This window comes from Prionailurus bengalensis, chromosome D1 (genome assembly GCF_016509475.1).
Source record: "Prionailurus bengalensis isolate Pbe53 chromosome D1, Fcat_Pben_1.1_paternal_pri, whole genome shotgun sequence".
NCBI classification, from domain to species: Eukaryota; Metazoa; Chordata; class Mammalia; order Carnivora; family Felidae; genus Prionailurus; species Prionailurus bengalensis.
In genome coordinates this window covers 68,441,288-68,461,747 of record NC_057346.1, presented here as the reverse complement: position 1 = coordinate 68,461,747, position 20,460 = coordinate 68,441,288, and the positions used below count along the sequence as shown (strand labels likewise).

General features: G+C 44.0%; 1 protein-coding gene and 1 long non-coding RNA gene across 3 annotated transcripts in view; both read left to right on the top strand.

Annotated features, from left to right (window-relative positions):
* GALNT18 (polypeptide N-acetylgalactosaminyltransferase 18) overlaps positions 1-20,460 on the top strand; it is a 354,502-nt gene that overhangs the window by 116,082 nt on the left and 217,960 nt on the right. The gene's annotated exons all lie outside the window — the stretch shown is intronic.
* On the top strand, positions 1,013-18,862 carry LOC122483567. The gene is made up of 3 exons (XR_006297414.1): positions 1,013-8,297; positions 10,066-10,206; positions 18,670-18,862. It is a non-coding gene; the product is annotated as an uncharacterized LOC122483567 (long non-coding RNA).

The following is a 20,460-nucleotide window of genomic DNA, read 5'->3' as shown; positions in this document are numbered from 1 at the left end:
TAGAGGCCCAATATCCAAATAATAGGTGTTCCAGATAGAAAGCAGAGACAGACAGTAAGGGAGAAAATCATCAAAGAAATAACTCAAGACAATTTTCTGTAATTTTCCTGAAGTACTTATCAGGACAGAAAGGGCCCACTGAGTGCTTCTCATCATGAATGAAAATAAACCCACATCAAGGCATATGAAAGTGAATTTTCAGAACACTGTGGACAAAGTGAGGCTCTTGTAAGCTATCATACAGAAAAAAAGAGTAAGAATCTCAGTGGCCTAAGATTCCTCAAAAGCAGTGTTGGAAACTAGAAGAAAATAGAGCAATACCTTTAACATTTTGAGGGAAAATGCTTTTCCAACTTGGAACTCTATACCCACCTAAATTATTAAGTCTGGCTGTGGAATAAAGTTATTTGCATAAATGCGCATCTGGAGATGGGCGGGAGAGGAGGTGGAGTATGTTTGTGAGAGTTATACCTTTATCTTCTATTAGCGAAAGTCAATAGACCATGCTTCAAACTGAAGAAAAAAAAGGAAGAAGTAACATAAGCATGTTATAGAGAGACAGGCAGTACATGCTTGGAGAGAAGGCTGAGGGAGTTGAACACAGTTCAACTTAGGGGAGTAGGAGATGTTGGGAGCTGGGTGTGGAACAAGGATACTCCCCCCAGGAAGGCGACTTCCTATGAGGTTTGTAGAAGCAGTTCACCCTTCAATCTTTGTGCATGAATAGGAGAAACTGAATGTTTTGGGGGGAGCAGTTGAAGCAGAAGAGGAATAAGAGGAAGAGAAGCATGAGGAAGAAGAAAAAGAAGAAGAAGAAAAAAAGGAAAGAACATTGAGGCTAGTGGTTGGAAGACTGACTCAGTTCAGGCTTTTTCTTTGAAACTCAGCTTCCTGACTGATAAGGTGGGGGAACTATATCTTCGTTGGTGGGCTTTTGTGCGAATTAAATATTCTGGTATAAAGTAAGTCTTTAATACATGTTTATTTCAATGACTTCTATTGTTTTGAATATATGAGAGACTTGAAAATGTAGAAATTCTGAGTGATGGAAAAATTCATCCATCTACACATCATTGTCCATCAAATACGAGTGTCCATATGGTCCTGAATAACAATGCCAAGGCAGCCAGCCTTGGACCACAGGCCATTTTTACCCCTGTTTGTTTACATTTTCAGTTCCCCAGTATATGGGGAACAGCCTCTGAGAAGGAGAGGCTTTCTCAAAGGTGCCCTTTCCTTTGGAAGCATCCCTGACAGGTTGTGTCCCATATGTCTCCTTGCCCGAGACACCTAGTGTGGAAGATGTAGAAGCAAAAGCATGGTCTAGGAAGGGACCACGCAGGGTAGTCTGACTGTCTGAATGAGGACCAGCAGGCCATTTGATATGACCGGCTCTCCATCTTCCTCTGCAGCCAGAAACCTCCAAAGACACCAGGGTATACCTGCCAGCATTCTAGCCTGGTCTGCCTTGGGTCTTCTGAGCATTTTCTTGCCCACTGACCAGATGCTTCATCCACTTGGTATCTGGAAACAGCACGGTCTTGAGAGTTTCTTCATATATCTTCATTTTTATAACACAGTTCTTTCTCCTAGTTCATTTTTAATTAATCTAAGACAAATGTCCCTCTTTCTACCAGAAAATAGCAATGACAGGAATCAATAGTGCTGGCTGATGCATGGTCAGCCCTGCTCCAGGAAGCCTGAGCCTGAGACAGCCATTCTCTTCCTGTAAGCTTTCTGGGAGTCACATCCTACTCCAAATGCCTGAACCACTAATTGGCCAATGATCGTCATTGCTTTCTTGGTGTCTCCTTGGAGCTATTTGGGGAAATAGTCATCCGGACAAGGTTTAGACAGAGGGTTCAGCATCCATGCCTGATCATCCTGAGTCTAAAGTCATCTCACTGTAGGAAAAATATCCCACATATGTACTGAACCCACATTAGATATTTTTTTGTGGCAGCTTTTCTTTCACAAAATGCATGAATGATATAGACCAGGGGTCAATAGCAAATCCATGTGGGGTTTTATAGGGTGTGTGTGTGTGTGTGTGTGTTGCTTGTACATTTTTTATATTCACTTGCTAGAACTGCTGCGTGCTGGAGCTCTGGGACACAGATCATTTGAAATCAATAGATAAACCCTAAACTTTATTTCAGCTGGTAGCTTCTATCTTCTCACTCAGCTGAGTCTTCCATCACTGAAGCTTCCAAGGACTAAATCAGCCAGATGGTTCTGGGCATTACAAGTTGCTGCAGGATGAGTGGAGGAGGCTTCAATAATCCATAATTTTGTCCCCAAAAGCTGAGCCAGCTTTAAACGCTGCCAACTTGCACTGATAAGGAAGGCTGCAGCGGGATGACTCCCTTTTGGGTATGTGAAGTTGGATGGCTGACTTCTCTGACTCTGAGTTACATCAGTAAGGCCTGGGCTAGAGTGTCTGCCACGGACAAGAGCCAGATCTGACACAGTGGGAAGGAAATGTAGATAGAACTTAAAGACATTAGAAGAAGGAAAGAGAGATGATACTCTAGATTCGTGAAGGAGGAGGCAAGAGTTTCCAGGAGGGAGGGAGTGTGGTATTTAATCAGAATGAGGACTGTGGAATCTGGTGAGGAGGAAGGTAATGGAAAGCTTAGAGAGAACAGTTTCAGTGGAATGTCTGAAGCCAGACTGTATGGCATTTGTGAGGCAGTGGAAGCTGTCGTGTGCAACCCAGGATGATGCCAAATCCTATTGCTAGTAGTGATTGCCTCGAGTTCTTTGTGGAGCAGGATCGTGAGGTTGTTTCTGGGTGAATCTAGGAGGAGTGCTATGATTGATTTCTAATATCTGTTGTAGGCATAGGAGCGGTCAGTGTTGGCCTGCATGACACAAATGTACCATCCTTAGCAGAGGTTAGATGTTGTAGGAGTTGTCCTCACCACTATTCCCTGAACATGGCCTGCCCTTCTTTTGTCTTCCAACTTTTATTCAGGGTGGATGTTCATGATCTCTCACAACAAGCCCATGACTAATCCCAGCAGACACTGGCTGGAAACGACCAGTTGCCCATGCTCATGCATCCCACCAAGTATCAGCTCTGTTGTTATTCGTGTTGTTTACTCAACCTGCAGAATGCTTTCCTTGTGTTGATCTCATGAACCCCACTCATTCTTCAAGCCCTCTTCAAATGCCATCTCCTCCATGTAGTATTTCCAATAAACTTTGATCCTTTTTCTATGTTCCCAAGGTACTTGTTATATATCTGAATTATAGCACTTAACAACACTTTAATATTTCAGTTGTTTATGTGCCTATATCTTCCTTCAGCCTAGAAGCTACTTGTGGGCAGAAGTGGTACCTGATTAAATTCTGAGTCATCAAAGGCAAGCAGAATGCCCAGTACATAATTGGCACTCAGTAAATCACTCCCTTGCCTAGAATTAGAGTGTAGGCTTTCATTAAATGTTTGATGACGTCATTTATTTGTGGTTGGTTTTCATTTTCTTTTTAATAAGGAAAATGTGAATATGTTTGAAGGCAGAACAAAAATGCCTGGTACTCGACAGAAATTCAGTGAATCAGGATTGGGCCCAAGGCTGTCCCATCCAGATGAACAAAATGACCCAGGAAAGAGGCATCTGATCTAACCTTCCTTCTAAAACCACATCACCATTCTCCCTGCCCTGACCCTGTTGAATATGGCTCTCCATTTGCTGAGATGTGTTGATTATTGATGGATCTGATGTCATCATTCATTGACTCAACACATACTTACTGAGTACCTACTGTGCACAAGCACTAGAGGCACATGCCCTGACCCTCAGGGGCTCATTGGAAAAATAAAACTATGTCGAGGCAAGGCTTCATGATAGAAAAGGAAACCTTTTCATTGTTTGCCTTTCATATGCTTGGCCTATGTGAAAGCAGGACAGGAGAGTGAAGAACCCAGTAAATAATTTTCTTTAAAGATAATGCCAAAGTAGTAAAACAAGCAAAATGAATGTATGCTGCTAAAATTCAGCAACCCAGCTACCCTAGGCTGTAGCGGTGGGAAGGGGGAGCAGGATATCTGGAGCGCTGGTGATGATCTTGCTCTGGGCGATGGTTATCTGGAGGTGCTCAGCTTGTGACAATTCATCAGGAGACACTCCTCTGTGAGGTGCACTTCTGTATGGGCATCAGACATCAACCAAAAGAGGGCAAAAGATGATGCCTGGAAATTAAGTTGGAAGTGTTGCAGAAAGTAGTGAGGTTTTCTCAAAATAGTTTTGACTCAAAATTAGGAAATCCTTTCTACCGAAATCACTCACAGATGAACTCAGCTTTTCAGGGGACTGGAGATTGAGTTTATTGGCTGCTGTACCCATGGTGCCCTGCACAGGGCCTGGGCTGAGCAGGCCAAAACTGTGTCTTTGTGAAATGATGGGATGGGTGAATGCCTGCAGCTGCTAGCTTCTCTGCAAGGCTTCAAGAAGTCTGACTGGAAATTGCAGTGGAGATGGGCACCCTGATGGATTTGCTTCAGGATGATGAGAGCAGCAGCTCTTCTTAAGAAACTACAGTGTGTCAGGTCATTTACGTGTGTCCTCCCCAGGCTTCCTACCAGTCCCCCTTAACCTGGAGGAAACAGAGGCTTGAAGGAGAAATGATTTATCCAAAGCCACGCAGCTCCAGAGTCTCCTGCTTTCTCATATAGCACATTACGTCTGATACCTTCAAAGTCTAGTCCCAATCCTGGCCTTCTACAGTTCTAGAGTCTGCCTGCTTCCTTAGAGGTGGTGTTGAGAAGACAAACCTGTTTTCTTCTGCACAAAGGTGGAAGTGAGGCTGTCAGTGGGTGGGGGCCAGGACCTCCTTTTCATGAGGTGTTTTCCTGGCCCATGCACTGCAGACATTTTGATGGGGACTGGAGTCTAGACCAACAGGGTGCTCGTGGGTTAGACCCGACACCCAAGACTGAGTGACTCTGCTTCTGTCTTAAATGTGCCTCTTGGGCTGAAATATCTGCTTCCTTCAGAGAGAGGGACTGAAGCTGGGGAGAAATTCAGCTTGTGAATTTCTCTGAGACTATGCTGCGCCCCTTATGACTGGCAACTTATTACAAATGTCACAACTTATTTGCAGCTGGAAGGATAATTTAGCAAGCTCTGTGTCTGCCAAATAAGGATGTTTGCGTTTCATACCAAGCATCCTGTTCATGTGCTAACAGAAGCGTTCAGAAGAGTAAGCCTCGATCAAACAAACAAATGATTAACCTTAAAAACAGACACATAAACAGAACCACAATGGATGAATTATGCAGCAGGCTGTCCCTGCTGCTGACACCAGCTCACATCTGGTTTCTCTGCTCAGGCTGTTCCTATAAATGACTTTCCTTTCTTTGCTCCCTTCCTGGCTCCCTCTACCTGTTTTCCTTTACACAGAAGCCAGCAGAGCATGTCACAGGCCTCCCGTCTGTGCTCCCAAGCAGTCCTTTTCCGGAGGGGCTCAGGGACCAAGGCTTCTCAAAGGCCACACATGCTCCCGCCTGCCCATTCAGCCAGTGGGATGGCCCGGGAACACTGCAGGCAGACACAGGGGCCTTTTACCCCACCTTGTGGAGCCAAGTCGGTCCACAGAAGAAAGGAGAGTCAGGTACTGTTGGTTTAAGCTTGTTTGCAAGGGACCCCAGGAGCACATAAATCATGCAAGCCTCACCTTGCCTTAGAGAGACATCTTATTTATATGGTCTGAGTCTGGCTTTATGAGGTGCTAAGCTGAGCTCAGGGGAGGGTACTTTATCCTCAGACAGGCTCTCCACTCAGAACAGTGGGTGTGTTTTTGCAGAACTTCCTGCTTTGGGCTCAAAAGGCTTTGGAAAGACTCCTCTTGGCTCTTTGCAGCTGAGAGCCTCCTGGTTTGTGGCTCCCACAGAGGATCTGGCAAGGATCTGCAGCATATGGGGGAAAGTGAGGCAGCGGGCAAGGGAGCAAGATCTTGGGAGCAAGATCTGGGGCCTTCTTGGTGTGCATTTGCTCCTACCTTCCCCGGACTAGAGAGTCTGTAAGTTGAGAAAAGGACAGGCATCTTAGCAACTCGGGAGTCCGGGATCCAGATACACAAAGCAAAACCTCATCTGTTCTGCCCTGTGGAATTTGGAAATTATGATGGCTCATACTGACAATAGGGGCCAAGGTTTGTCCCAGGGCTTCCAGCTTTCAAAGGACTTTCCCCTGTGTTCTCTCACACACTCAGGCAAGGTATAAACAGGCCTTACCAAATACAGGAATAAGAAATAAGTAGCTTCACTTTGGGCTGTCTCTGTGGAAGATGCATTATATAATATAGGCAGATTGTGTCTTGGAATAGTTTGTTCATGAAAGAGTAACATACAAAAAAAGTACTGTGCTTCGGAAACTCAATGAATCATCTCTGAAGCCTTAATAAAGAGAGAGTGAATAATAGAATAATATTAGCTTTTCCCACTTTATCAAGTGGGTATTTTCACCATTTAAAATGAGGCTGATCAGATTCAAGATTCTATGAGATTTAAACATCTGTTTCTCTTGCTTACTTTTTCATTCCCATCGATGTCTTGGTTGAATAGTTACAGGGCTGGAAAAATAATAACATTGAATTTTTTTTTTTAACGTAGACCATTAGAGTGCCGTGCAACCAGAGTCCTAGCCCAGTACGTGCTGAATAATTGACTGAAGGAATGAATTCTGACTTACCTTCTGCATATGAGATTGCTGTCAAGTCTTGGAGAAACGGTGCACCCTGGGCCCAATTGGACGGTCATTTTTTTTGGTCCCTGCTCATAGGTCCCTCTTATGGCATTACCCGTGCCCAGCCTTCCTGTCTGAGCTCAGCTTCCTTAGAGCTGCTTTTCTGTCCAGTTTCCAAGCTGAGGTCGGTGTTGCACAGAGGCCTCTGCTCCAGTCAGCTAACAAATCTGTCCTTTGAACATCCCTGCTGTGTGCCTGGCTTCCAGCTAGACACAGCTCTGCGGGAAGAGCAGAGAGATAGGAGGTGCCAGGCACTTTGTTTGGCACTTTTCCTTCTCCATCTCTATGGGAGATGCAAGGGAAGGAGATCCAGGCCCTTCCCTGATGCTATGCACTGTCCAGAAAGAGGAGTGGAGAGAGGAAGAGGTGGGGAATGAATGTTTGCTGATCCCCGCTCTGTACTGGGCTTTGGAAAAGTTTCTTGATGCTGGCATTTGGGCTGAATCATTCTTTGTCATGGGGGCTGCTCTGATCGTTGTGGGATGATTACTAGTTTTACTAGCATCCCTTGCTTCTGGCTTTTACCCACTGGTGCTGGTAGTATGCCTCCCTCCGTCCCCACCACATGTGACAACCAAAGTTGTGTCCAGACATTGCCACTGGTTTAGGTACCAGGCCTGTATTAGCTCATATAAGCCTCAACCGTCCACAAGGCAGGTGTTACTAGCATCATTCTATACGTGAGGAAATGAAGCCTTGGAGAGGTGAAGACACGTACCTAAAGCCATACAAAGGGGATTTGAAACCCACGTCTACCCACCAGTGTCAGAGATCCTGGGAGGCCAGCCTCTTGCAAGTTCTTTGTAGTGGGTACCTCTGTCCAGATTTCTACTTTTCTAGGACCCTGAACTGTGACTTTTCTTCCTGTAGACCTGCGGCATCCTCATCCTGGCTTTGAGATCCTACTTGCAGTTGCCGGTTAAGTCTTTTTGTAGAAGAGAATAAGACAAGAACAAATGTGGTGAATATGTCAAGTTTTGACAATGCTCAGCCTTTCTTTTGGCTTTTGTGTCCTTTCTCCTGATCCCTTTTCTGTCTCTGTCTCTCTAGGTCAGAGTCTTAATCTCTCTGATAAATTGGAGTGGTGGAGTCCTTTCGGTTTGGGGGCTGTTGAGAGCTAACTGCTGCCATCACTGGAAGGGTTCCATCTGTCTGAAGCTGCCACCAGGACTTTACCAGTAGCTGGTGTTGGAGTACCCTCTTCCCATATACATTCCCCACTCCCTGTAAACCCTCCCTCCCAACAATTTCATGTGCTGTGTGAGTACTAAATTGGGGCAGTAGAGGTCTGTGTCTCTCTGGGTATCACAATGGGGACTCTGGGTCAGATCAGACATTGGGTCACAAGGCTATAAGGCGTGGCTGTGGGAACCATGCAGAACAAGGATGGACACAGGATAGGCCATGTGGTGGGCTGTGCTTCTTGGAGGTCAGGGCTGGAATGGTGCAGAAATCCAGGTGGATAAGGGCCGGCAGAGGGAACACAGGCAGCAGAGGGCAGAGTAAGAAGACCACAGTCCAGGGAAGACAGCCTCCAGGAGGGAGGTGAGTGATGTAGCCATCACCACAGAAGAGATATGCTGATCAGGCTGCATCTGTTCCAGGATGGGGTCCTGAGCCCAGAGGTGAAGGAGATAGGATATAGCCTGCAGCCAGGAGCGAGAGAGCAGTGGGGGAGGCCAGACTGATGAGGAAAGGCTTTATTTCTAATTAACTTGCAAAGCAGAGAGCCGGACAGTGACATAAATGAAGATTTGGTCCTGTTGAAAGCTCATGGACTTGACACCCTGCCAGCTCATGGAGATGCTGACTGCATTGGGTGACTTTGTGGGCCAGAGGAAGGAATGTAGTATTGGGACAGGGGCCTGGGGCTAAACTTAGGGGAACATGATCACACAGTCATAAAGGTGGGCACCTTCGCACCTGCCTTGCAGAGCGAACATGAGGGCAAGAGGTACCATGTAAGTTGCTGGCATAGAACAGGAGCACTAGAAATGGTAATTGTCAGCACTATCCTTTGACTCCACCAGGATCACAATTTACTCTCTACTTCTGTGAAGTATTATTTATGATGGTGTCAAAACTTGAAAGATATGGGAAATTGTTAAGAGGAATATTAACAGCCTACCAGAGAAAACATTTTGGCATATTTCCATTTAATCTTCCTTGACGACAACTATAATCATTGCTATTGACAAGTTCTTATACTATAATGCAATCTCTTTTAACCCATCTCTACTTAACCAACTCACAAATTCACCAATGTCCTCCATTGTCTTCCTTCTGTAATACTCACTGACTGAGGGCCACGACCTGCTGGACATTCACAGCACACAGGGACCCATACTATTCCTATGAACATTGCCCCCACCATTTTGGTAAATGCTTACTAAGGGTCAAAGAGCTGCATTTTCACCCAGTCCTTCTTATGCTGGCTGAATGTGTTATTTTAAGAACATAATTTAATTAGAGATTAAGTGAACCAGTGAAATATGGGTGAAAAGAGAGTCATTTGTTAAGGAAACCAAGCTGCAAGCATTGAATGGTTTGATAAGAGTCAGTCGATGTAGGCTGTTAGCTTAGTTGTGGGCAGGGCAACTGATAAAAGTTAGGAAAAATTTGTACATAATTCTATAAGAATTTTGCATTCAGATTGTTTTGTATGTGAGGTTAAGTTCCTTCTCCATTCTAAAGCCAAATCTGGGAACCACAGATGATATATAAAAGGCATGAGCTCTCAAAAAAAGGAACACATAGATTTCGAACTCCAACCTGGAGACCTGTCTCAAGTAGAGGCCTTAGTTCTACATCAATAGACTAGCCAGAAATGTTTCAAGTTGAAATAGTGTCTAAAGTTTGTATAGTATATATGTACAATATTAGTGACCCCTATTTCATTCAGATTTTTTGGATTAACAGATTGGCTCATCCTGATAATACCAGATAAGAGAGTCATAACCTGAAATACTGTGTTTTGATGTGCCAAACCTTCTGAAAAACTCTAAATATATAACTGTCTCATTTAATTCATACAAGAACCCTTAGGGGGTATTCTTTAATCCAGCAAAAATTTATTAAGCTGCTGTTTTGTGCTGAACACTGTCCCAGGTGCTGGAGGTATAGGTGCAGAAAGGCCAGGTGTCTGCTCTCATGGAGCTTGTGTGTATGTGTTGGAGGAGGAGACACAGAACATGAATAATAAACAAGATAATTTTAACTAATAAGTACTATGAGAGAAACAAAACACAAAGTTATGATAAGAGTGGCTGGCGAGGGAGCAGTTAGGGGTGATCAAGGAAGACCTCTCTGGCAGGCAACAAATGAGCTGGGACTTGAATGACATGAAGAGTGTGGTCCTGGGGTCTCAGCATTCTTGACTGAGGAAGCAGGAAGTGCAAAGATCCTGAGGTGAGAATGAGCCCTCAAGAAGGAAGCCCAGTGCTTCTGGAACATGGTGAGTGAGAGGAAGGGTGGGATGAACAGTAGCAGTGAAGTCCCTACAGACCAGAGTGAATAATTTGAATATTATACTAAGTAATAAGGGAAACTATTGTTGAGTTTTAAGTGTGGGAGTGATGTGATCTGATTTATGTTTTTAAAAGTTCACTGTGGCTACTGTGGCTGATGGATTGCTGGGTGCAAGGGGACTGGTATGGGAGTGGTTAAACTAGCTAGGAGGCCATTACAGAGATCCAGGACAGAAATAGAGTGTAGACCATCACAATGAGAACAACAGAGTCAGAGAGGTAGACAGAGTCAGGATAATATGGGATCTGCACAAGGAAGCTCAGTGTCTTCTCCAGGCCACTCCACAGGGCCCTCCCTCCCCCCAGGTACAGTCTTTCCTTCTTCCCACCCTCGTTATAATAACCTTTCATCTACTCCTCTGCAGTGTCTATCAGAACCCACAAAGAGATAGTAGGCTGCCTGTTCTTTAGAAAAGTGTAATTGATAAAGAGGAAAGCTCTTCCTACGTAAGAACGGTCTCCTATTTTGTTTTCCTGGCATGCCCATTATTGAAGTTGATAATGTACTACTGGGTAAATTTGGGCTGGTGGCTAAACCCAGGAACTGCTGATTGGGCTCCTGTGAATCAGGCAAGAGTTGACTCTTCCTGTAATTGGATCCAGTTTGCAGTATTGTGCCATCTGGAGTGTTGCTGATGGATGGGGAGATCCCAGACTTCTTAGTGATGGATGAATCACAGGGGAGGGGCCTCCCATTTTCCAAGTGAAAGATGACTTTCTAGTAATAAGACAATGTCAGTAGGTAATCACAATTCTATTTCTGTTTTCTACCAACTCTTTTAAATAAGTGGAAAATGTTTGCAAAGACCCTTTCTCCCTATTCATTCATTCATTCATTCATTCATTCATTCAGCAAACTTATAATGAGCTCACAGCTCTAATTCCTTGGTTTGTGTCCTTAGATAAGTTGTGTCCTTAGACTTGACTTTCCTGAGCCTCAGCTGTGAAACAAGGATACTGATAACACATACCTCTTAAGATTATGAAAATGTAATGAAAGAATGGATGTGATGCACTTTGCAAAGTGTCTGGCACATATTCAAGTTGGGGATCTTAGAGAAGGTGAAGGAGGGCTGGCTTGGGAGAAGCACATGCCTGTTTCTTGGTTAAAGCCTTTACTGATGACACTCTTTCTGTCCTGGAATATTTGTAGCAGAAGTTTCCAGTATTAAGGGACCTCTAGGAGCCTCTACTACATCTTATATAACCATGATTGCCCTAACTCAGGGATTCACAAGGACTTTAAGGCCCCTTCCTGGTACGTCTTCACATTTTTCTACTTAGCCTTTGTTTTACACCTTTGGAACACCAGTCCTTTGTACCTAGTACCTTTGTACCTAGCTTGGTCTCTGAGGTTTTCTACTTTGAGGGAAGCTGTTGTGCCTGTATTTCTTTCTTTCTTTTTTTTAAATATAAATTATTGTCAAGTTGGTTTCCATATAACACCCAGTGCTCATTCCAACAGGTGCCCTCCTCCATGCCCATCACTCACTTTCCCCTCTCCCCTACCCCCCATCAAACCTCAGTTTGTTCTCAGTCCCTAAGAGTCTCTTATGATTTGCCTTTCTCCCTCTCGGTAACTTTTTTCCCCCTTCCCCTCCCCCATGGTCTTCTGTTAAGTTTCTCAATATCTACCTATGAGTGAAAGAAAACATACGGTATCTGTCTTTCTCTGACTGACTTATTTCACTTAGCATAATACCCTCCAGTTCCATCCACATTGCTGCAAATGGCCAGATTTCATTCTTTCTCATTGCCAAGTAGTATTCCATTGTATATATTAACCACATCTTCTTTATCCATTCGTCTATCATGACTACACTTCATTCTCAGCTTCTGCTTATGTGCCTTTGCTCGTAATGAGTAAATGAATATGGCTGCTTAAGACTAGAGCTCATATGGTTTCCTCTGGAAGGCCTAGAGCCCTGTTTTTGCAGGTTCCTTCATTCCTTGAGTTGATGACTCTTGATGTGTGGCCAGTCCCACGAGACATACCCTCTCCAAAAGTTAAATTCATTTGAGGGAAGTTTGTATAGCAAATCCCCTGTTGGAGATTCACATTCATCAGTAGCATAGTCCAGTCTCTGAGAAGTACATCAGTAAGGAAACATTTAATTTTATTTAACCCTCCATTCCTATTCACACTTTGGAAAACACAGCTCTTCATTTTATTTTGTTGGGTGATCTTAGGAATCAAAGTTGGAAATCTAAGCTTCCAAATCCAAACTCCAAGTGCTCAGTTCAGAACTTCAAGTTGCTAACAAAATTGCTAACCTGATTTCTTATACATTTCTATTCATGTCTCTTGGGCTAGATCAGATTTTTTATTTAAGATGTAATTTCAGAGTTTATTGACACACTCCTCATCCTCCTTCCCTTGGCAAAACCAAGGGGCTCTGGAAGATTCATGTTGGACTTCTCTGTTCATATACTCAAACCACAGAGTGTAAGATTGGCTTATAACTCCACATTACTGCATTTTCCTTTGGTGGAATTAGGCATCTGATTTGTGACATTCCCAGATGATCAGGGTTAGGGTTGTAAAATTAAAATACTTTCCCTCCCCTGAGCACATTAGTCTCACATCAGCTTTGAATAGTGGCACCATAGACTGGATTCATCTCTCTGACTTGGCCACAGTGGAAGTGCCCCAAGATGCGGGGTGTGGATACTGACAGAATGGAAGAAGAACTGCTGTTAAATTTTACCCTGATCCCCTACAGAGTTAAAAACAAGAAAGACTGAAGCTGTATAGAAACTGGGAATGTGTGTGTGGTAGATGCCAGAGGGAAGAAAGGAAACTGGCAAATTGTATGAGGCATGACTCTGCATCTATCTCCGCCTAAAGGTACCTCGACTCATGTGGCTGAGTTGGGTCTAGGTGGTGGTTGGTGCTGTCGGGAAGATGGTGAGTTTTAGCTGAACTTTGTAGGGAACAAAGATGATTCCAGTTATCTTGGATGTGGTGACCCTGGGCATGCATGGTCCCTTGGAGTCAGTCATCCTTCTCAGACAAGGTAGCTAGTGACAAATACAGACTGCGGGAAACAGATTGTTAAGGCCACATGGGATCCTACACTGGAGGTGCTTATGAAGGGACTGAGTTCCTAGGCTCAACCGTCTGGCTTATGCTTCCTCTTAATATGGTAAGTTCTGCTGGGAACTTGACTTTCATCTTCCTGCATTTAGATTCTACTCCCGGTACTTTATTCTTTTGTTTCCTCTTATTCCTGATGATGGTGATGATGACGGAGATGATAATGGTGGTATTTGATAGTAGTATTATGATACTGTGATTTACAATAAGAAATACATATTTGGTTTTAACTGTCCCCCACCCTCGTGGTACAGAGCTCCTAAAACTCTTGGAGTTTCCTAAGTGATGTGAAATATAAAGGTCTTTTATTATGTTAATAAGATGACTTTTGGAAAGCCCCTAGGTCAACTAGGGATAGGGAGTTGTCATCAGAGAAGCCAACCAAGTGATAATAGAGTTGGAACTTTCAGCCCCACCCACCCCAGACCTCCATGGAGGAGAGACGGCCTGGAGATTGAGTTCAGTTACCAGTTGCCAATGATTTAATCCATAATCATTGTATGGATTACATAATGCCTATGTAATGAAGCTTCCAAAATAACCCAACAGGACAAGGTCCAGAGAGCTTCTGGGTTGGGTAACATGTGAAGGTTTGGGGAGAGTGACATTCTCAGAGAGCATGGATCCTCTGAGCCCCCTCCCCATGCCTCCCCCTAAGCATCTGTTCCTAGCTGTTCCTGAGTTTATAATAGATTGGTAATCTAGTAAGGAAATGTGTCTCTGAGTTCTGTGACCTGCTCTAGCAAATTAATTGAACCCAGGGAGGAGTTGGTTGGAACCTCTAATCTATTTATAGCTGGTCCATCAGAAGCACAGGTGACAACATGGACTTATGGTTGGTGTCTGAAGTTGGGGGCATTCATGTAGGATGGAGCCCTTAACTTACATGATCTGATGCTATCTCCAAGTAGGTAGTGTCAGAATTCTGTTGAGTTGTAGGACACCCAACTGGTATCAGAGAATTGGTTGGTAGTGTGGAAAAAAACACATTCATTGTAAACATTTGTCAAGCATTTCCTGTATGCCAGGTACTCTGCCAGGTTCTCACAGCAGCCCTTGAAGATATTTATATTAACCCCATTTTATTGATGAGAAAATAGAGGCACAGGGAGGGTAAGTGACTTGACACCCGCGATCTGAACCTAGGCAGTCTTCTACTAGAGCTGGGCTCTGAACCCTTAGGATATGGCTTCTGGTCTGCTGCCACATGCTGTATGGGAGCAGGTTGGAGAAGGAAAGCAAGAAATTCCTACTTACCTTTCGGTTACAACTGGGAGACCCAGGGGTGGGTGTTTCTCATGTGCTGTCTTTGAAATAAACTTTGAGGTATAGACGTCATCATTTCCATTTTGTAAACAACAGCCATTTACTGAACACCACTGTGTGCTAGAAACTGACCTAGAAACCTTCAACGTTATCCCTGATTCTTCTAACAATTTTTCAAGAGGACTAATATTATCTGCTTTTACAGATGAGAGAGTTGAGGCTTCCAGAGATTAAGCTATTTGCCGAGTATATGCAGTAGTGTTGAGCTATGTACACAACCATGAGTTTTTAATGAATGAGGAGTTACTGTTTCTTGACTGGTCTCTGGACTTAGGCTGTGAAGAGAAACCAAATAAAAGATCCATCCAGATGAGGAAAAGCCACCCTGTTGAGGCCCAAGAGGCTGGAAAGTCAGGGGAACGAGGTATCACCTCGTCACCTTGGGAGATTTAGAAAGCAGATTCATTACTGCTGTGTGCTTTTGTGTGTTGCTGGCTTGAGGCAGTTCTTCCCTCTGTTCTCAACTCTCTTGGCTTTTGTGGTGCAGTTGTTGGTTCTAAAGGGGCAACTACGCCTGTGAGACTGTGAGATGAATCAACAAGTGACCCAGAAGGTGGCATCCGGTGTCTACTCCTTTCTGTGTGCCCGACAGCCAGACACTAAGCTGGCAGGACATCCGTGCAGATATGTTGGATTAAATGCTTGGTCCTGACACCCAGATGATGCCTGGTGTTACTAGAGCACCGGGATACAATTTGGAGTGATTGTCTCTTGCTATGAAGGACTATTCCGCCCCCCTCCATTAACTCATTAATTCTGGTTGAGCCAGTAAAACTCATCATACAATATTCATTTTAGATTTTAAAAATCAAATTTTGAGTCAATGCTAAATGGATCATAGGTATTCTTTCCTTCTGTGAGAAATGAGCGTTTCATTACCGATTCCATCTATTTGAATTGCCTGTAACGGGCAGGATTTGTTCCTTGGACTCAGCGTGGCTGTGGATGCCCAGAGAGTCTGTCTTGCTTGTGGAGGGGAGGGGGGGCCTCGGAAGGTCCCTTCTTCATTTGCTTGTGTGGCTGTAGTGTAGAGGCTCCAGCTGACATGCTGGGGCCATCCACTCTGCTGCCCCGGCACTCTGCTGTCAGCCTTCCCAGGGCACAGATTCCGGGGTGAGAGGGGGAAGTGAAATTGTGTTGAATGATTAAATGAATATGCATCAGAAGATACCCAGCAAGTGCTTTGAATCATAGAGATTATCAGCGGACACTGCACATAGCCATATGAAAACCAAATCCATCGGGAGGTTTTAGATCTGCTTTGGGAAACGCAGAGAAATGGCTCAGCAGGAAGGGCTCCTGCAGCCTGCTGTTTGCTCCTTTGAGTGAATCAATCGGCTTTTTAAAACCCAGGCTTTAATTGGTTATGCCCAGGGAGAGGGTTTTCGATACATCCCCCATCTGGCAGGACTAATTGCTCTTTGCGTTCAGTGAATAGATCGGTGCCCTGAGCCTGGGAAGGAGGCCTGGAAGGTGTTCGTGCCTATAAATGTCATTGCTCATGGCTGTTTGATGATAGTGAGTCTTTTCTGCCATCTGACTCTTGCAAATGATTTCTAGGATATATCTTATATCTGAACAGCTGCCACAGAGCTCCTGGGATGACAAAGAGCTGAGGTGCCCTTGTATGGCCAGAACATCTGATGGAGAGCCACCTGGCATCACAGGCCTGCCTTCTGACCTGCCTGGTGATAATGGCCCTATGAGAACCAAAGAAATAAGCAAGGTGGACAACCTCTCTCTGGACATTTGCTAGGCTCCCACATCTGGCCTCTGTGGGTGCTCCTCCCTGACTCAGTGGAAACTCTACCTATGCCCCCTTGTTACCCATGTCCCCAGTATCTGCCAGAGCCCACCTTTAGGGGTTGGTTATTGAGGTCCAGTGAACATGGCTCTGCCAGAATGATAATGCTATTTGGATGCCTTATCCAATTTTGGATATACCAGATAGACCCTCTGGCAGCCCATGTTGAGCTGTCTCAGTTTCCTTGAGAACTAGTACAATACAGCATGATTTGGAAAGACAATAAGTCAAAGGCCTTATAAAACTTCTTGGTGTGTCTGCTGCGAAGGACCTTCAGGGCAGGACTGCCCCTGACACACAAGTCAGAGATGATCCTACAGAGGGCTTGCATTCCCTCATAACTCTGGCCACACGATCAACCATTCTGGAAACAGCAGTACCTATGCATGCAGGTCCCTGGACTGTGCTGAAATGCTCCATCAGTGAGCCCCCATCCATTGGTTAACTTGTTCAGATGTTTAATATTTATTATAGCAGGTATATGTTACATATGAGCATTAAAATACATATTACGTAGATATTTAATTACTAGCATCCCTATGAGGTGAGCCACATTGTGAGGCAATATTGAGTAGTGGCTGGGACCCCTGGGGCTAGAACCAGACCATGTGTATTCAAATCCCAGTTCTGCTCACCATCAGCTCTGTGACCTTGGGCATGTTGCTTAATATAACCTTTCTATGCCTCAGTTTCCTATCTATATAATAGGATAATACCTATTTCATAGAGTTGTTATAAAGAATAAGTGTTAACACATATAATGCTTGTTGAACAGGGCCTGGCACTTAATTCCTATACGAGTGTTCGCTATTATTATTGTTATCATCTTACAAATGAAAAGTCTGAAGTACAGAGAAATTAAGAACATTCCTTAAGTCACCAGTGTTTACATGGAAGTTCCAGCATTAAAACCAGCCCTGGATGGCATTGGTTGCATCTTCTCTCTAGGGAGAGACCTGCCACGGGGATTCCGTATTCATGTGGGTTCTGTGGACAGTGGGGGAGACAAGTGGACATTTGTCTCCTCATGAAATACTCTTGTCTACATCTCTTGCCCACGCTGTTATCTAAGTGAGGTTCAGCTGAGATGAATAGGTTTCAACTTTCTGCATTTGAATCTCCTTCTAGCACCATATCCTTGAGACATGCCCCCACCCCAAGTCAAAGGATGGAACTTCAGGGGTCCTACATCTCTTGCTCACCTATTTGCTAACAGTGGCCTCTTTCCATCCATGAGCAAATACCTGCTCATTTCATTTTCATTAACAATGCTCCCACATTTATTTGGCTGGGGGATCAAATAAGATAAATACCATAAAACTCAGGGCACAGCATGCAGTGAGTGCTCACTAAATGTTAGCTACTGCTACTATTGTTATTATTGCCAAGTCTTCTTCTTTCCAAGTTTGGGGCATATTTCACTTTGCCTACATAACATAGCAGTGGGTTCTTATTTTTCCCCACTTCTAGGGCAAACCGATCCTCTCTTCTTTCCCTTCTTTATATCCCCAAGGAGAAGCACCAATGTGGGTCAAGGGTGAGGGCATGTTTGGACTTTGGGGCCTGCAATGGAGCATCCTTTGTGAAGAGCAAAGAAGTTAAAGCTCTTACCTCTTAGGGTGGGCTGTCTTTGGTCTTTACTCTGCAGCTTCTTTCTGGGGAGCATGGCCTTTTAGGAATCCACTGATGGTCTGGACCCAGAGTTGTCTCCCACTTGGAAGTGACCCTCTCACCCTAAGAAGGATGCCAGTTGGGTCCAAGAGAAGGGATGCCTGGACTAAATGGACCAGACTAGCTCTACTGTGCAGCCCAGGGCCAGGAGTTCACATAGGATTTGGGACCAAATACAAAAATTTCCAAGATTTATTGAGGATTTATGATATGCCAGGTATTGCTTCCTGGATCTTCTACATAATCCTTTGTGGGAGGAAGAATGATGGTGCCCAGAGATATTCACATCCTAATCCTCAGAATCTGTAAATATGGTCTATTACATAGCATGAGGGAGTTCATTTTGCTAATCAATTTACCTTGAGATGGGGAGACTGTCCTGGATTACCTGGACGGGCTCAATGTAAACACAGGTCTTTATAAGTGAAAGGGAGAGGCACGATAGAGTTTTTCAATGTGAGAAGTACTCAACTCACCCTTTCTGACTCTAAGGATGGAGGAAGAGAACCATGAGTCAAGGAATGGGCACGGCTTATAGAAGTTGGAAAAGAGCAAGAAAATGGATTCTCTCTAGAGCCTCCAGGAGGATCATGGCTCTGCTGACACCTGTTTAGCCCAGTGAGACCCATTTCAGATTTTTGACCTCCAGTCTAGTAAGACAATAAATTAGTGTCATTTGACATCACTAAATTTGTGGTAATTTGTTCCAGCAGCAATAAGAAACTAATGTACCCTATATAATGGTATAATTATTATCTCTCTTTTATAGATGAGGGTCCTGAAGTTTAGAAAGGGTAAACTTGTGCATTGTCACAGATAGTAAGGCTTAGGGCTAGGACCTATGGCCAGATATTTGATTCCAGAGCCTGGGCTTATCACCACCATATTATCCTGCTGCCTGACCCCAGATATCATATAGAGCATGATCATTTTTATCATCTTTGTGCACTTTTCTTCCAGGAATTTGCACTGGGGGCAGAGGGTGGCCATGGAAATTGGGATTCAACTCTTGGCTGCTTCTCTATCTCTTTGCTTTGGAAACATGAGCTTTATGTATGGTAGAAAGGAGGATGGAGGCCTGGCTTGCAGAGGTGCTGGATGGCCTGGCCCGCTCCAGTCCCAGCTGCACCTCTTGCATTTCTGTGATAGGGTTTCTGGACAAGGATCTGGGTTTGCTCTGCCCTTGTTAGCAATCAGTGTGTGGACACCTTCAAGCTTAGCCACTGATGTAACACTATGTGGGGGCTCACATGAGGGGAGAGGAAAAATAATTTTGATTTGTACCCAAAATGGTTGGGAGGATAAATGAGTATTTCCAATGGATCGAACCTTTACATACTTACTAGATATAATGTGTATTAGCATTTCCTGAAGCCAAATAATATTCATGCGATATAAAATTCTTTTTACAATAATGCTGTGAAGAGAATCTTTCACAGGAGGAAGGATGTGGAGTGGTTTTTAAATAGGGGGTAGAGAAGATAAAGAGCATTTATTGACTATTTACTGTGAATAAAAGCACAACAGAGAGTAGCTTAAGGGAGCAAAAGACAAGAAGGTTGAAGAAGAATGGAAAGAAGTGGGGATGTGTGAGCTGGGGTGGGCAGACAGGTATGAGGAGGGCCAAGGCAGCTGCCAGCAAGGTGCCCCCAGTAGCGCTGTCCCGTCCTTGTGGCCAGTAGCTATGTGTGACTGTTGAACACTTGATACGTAAAGTCCAAATTGAGATGTGCTCTAAGCATGAAATATACAACCAAGTCAAAGATTTCAAATGGAAACAATAATTTAAAAATAACTCATTCATCATTTTTAGGTTGATTGTATAGTGAAATGATATTTTAGGTATGTTGGTTTAAATAAAATCCTTATTAAAATTATCTTATAAAATAAATAAAATAAAATAAAATAAAATTACTTATTACTTTTTTGCTATTTTTAATGGGGATACTAGAACACTTAAAATTACACATGTGGCTTGCATTCTATTTGTATCAGACGGGGCTGGCCTCATGGGTAGAAGTGGAACCTATGGCATAATATGCTAGGGAGGCAATTTGACCTTGTTGAAAGAAAGAGCTTCTAATCAATGGCCATGACTAAAGAAGAGAGGCAGGAACACCCCATCATAAGTAGTAGGTAAGCAGAAATAGAGGCCAAAACCTTCTTCACAAGGCCTTTGTGGGGTTGCTGCTTTGAGATCAGGATAGACCAGGTCACACTCAGAGTTCTTCTGATGTGTAAAGAACTGTGAGTGTGTTAGTGGATTTTTGTGTAGTAATCACA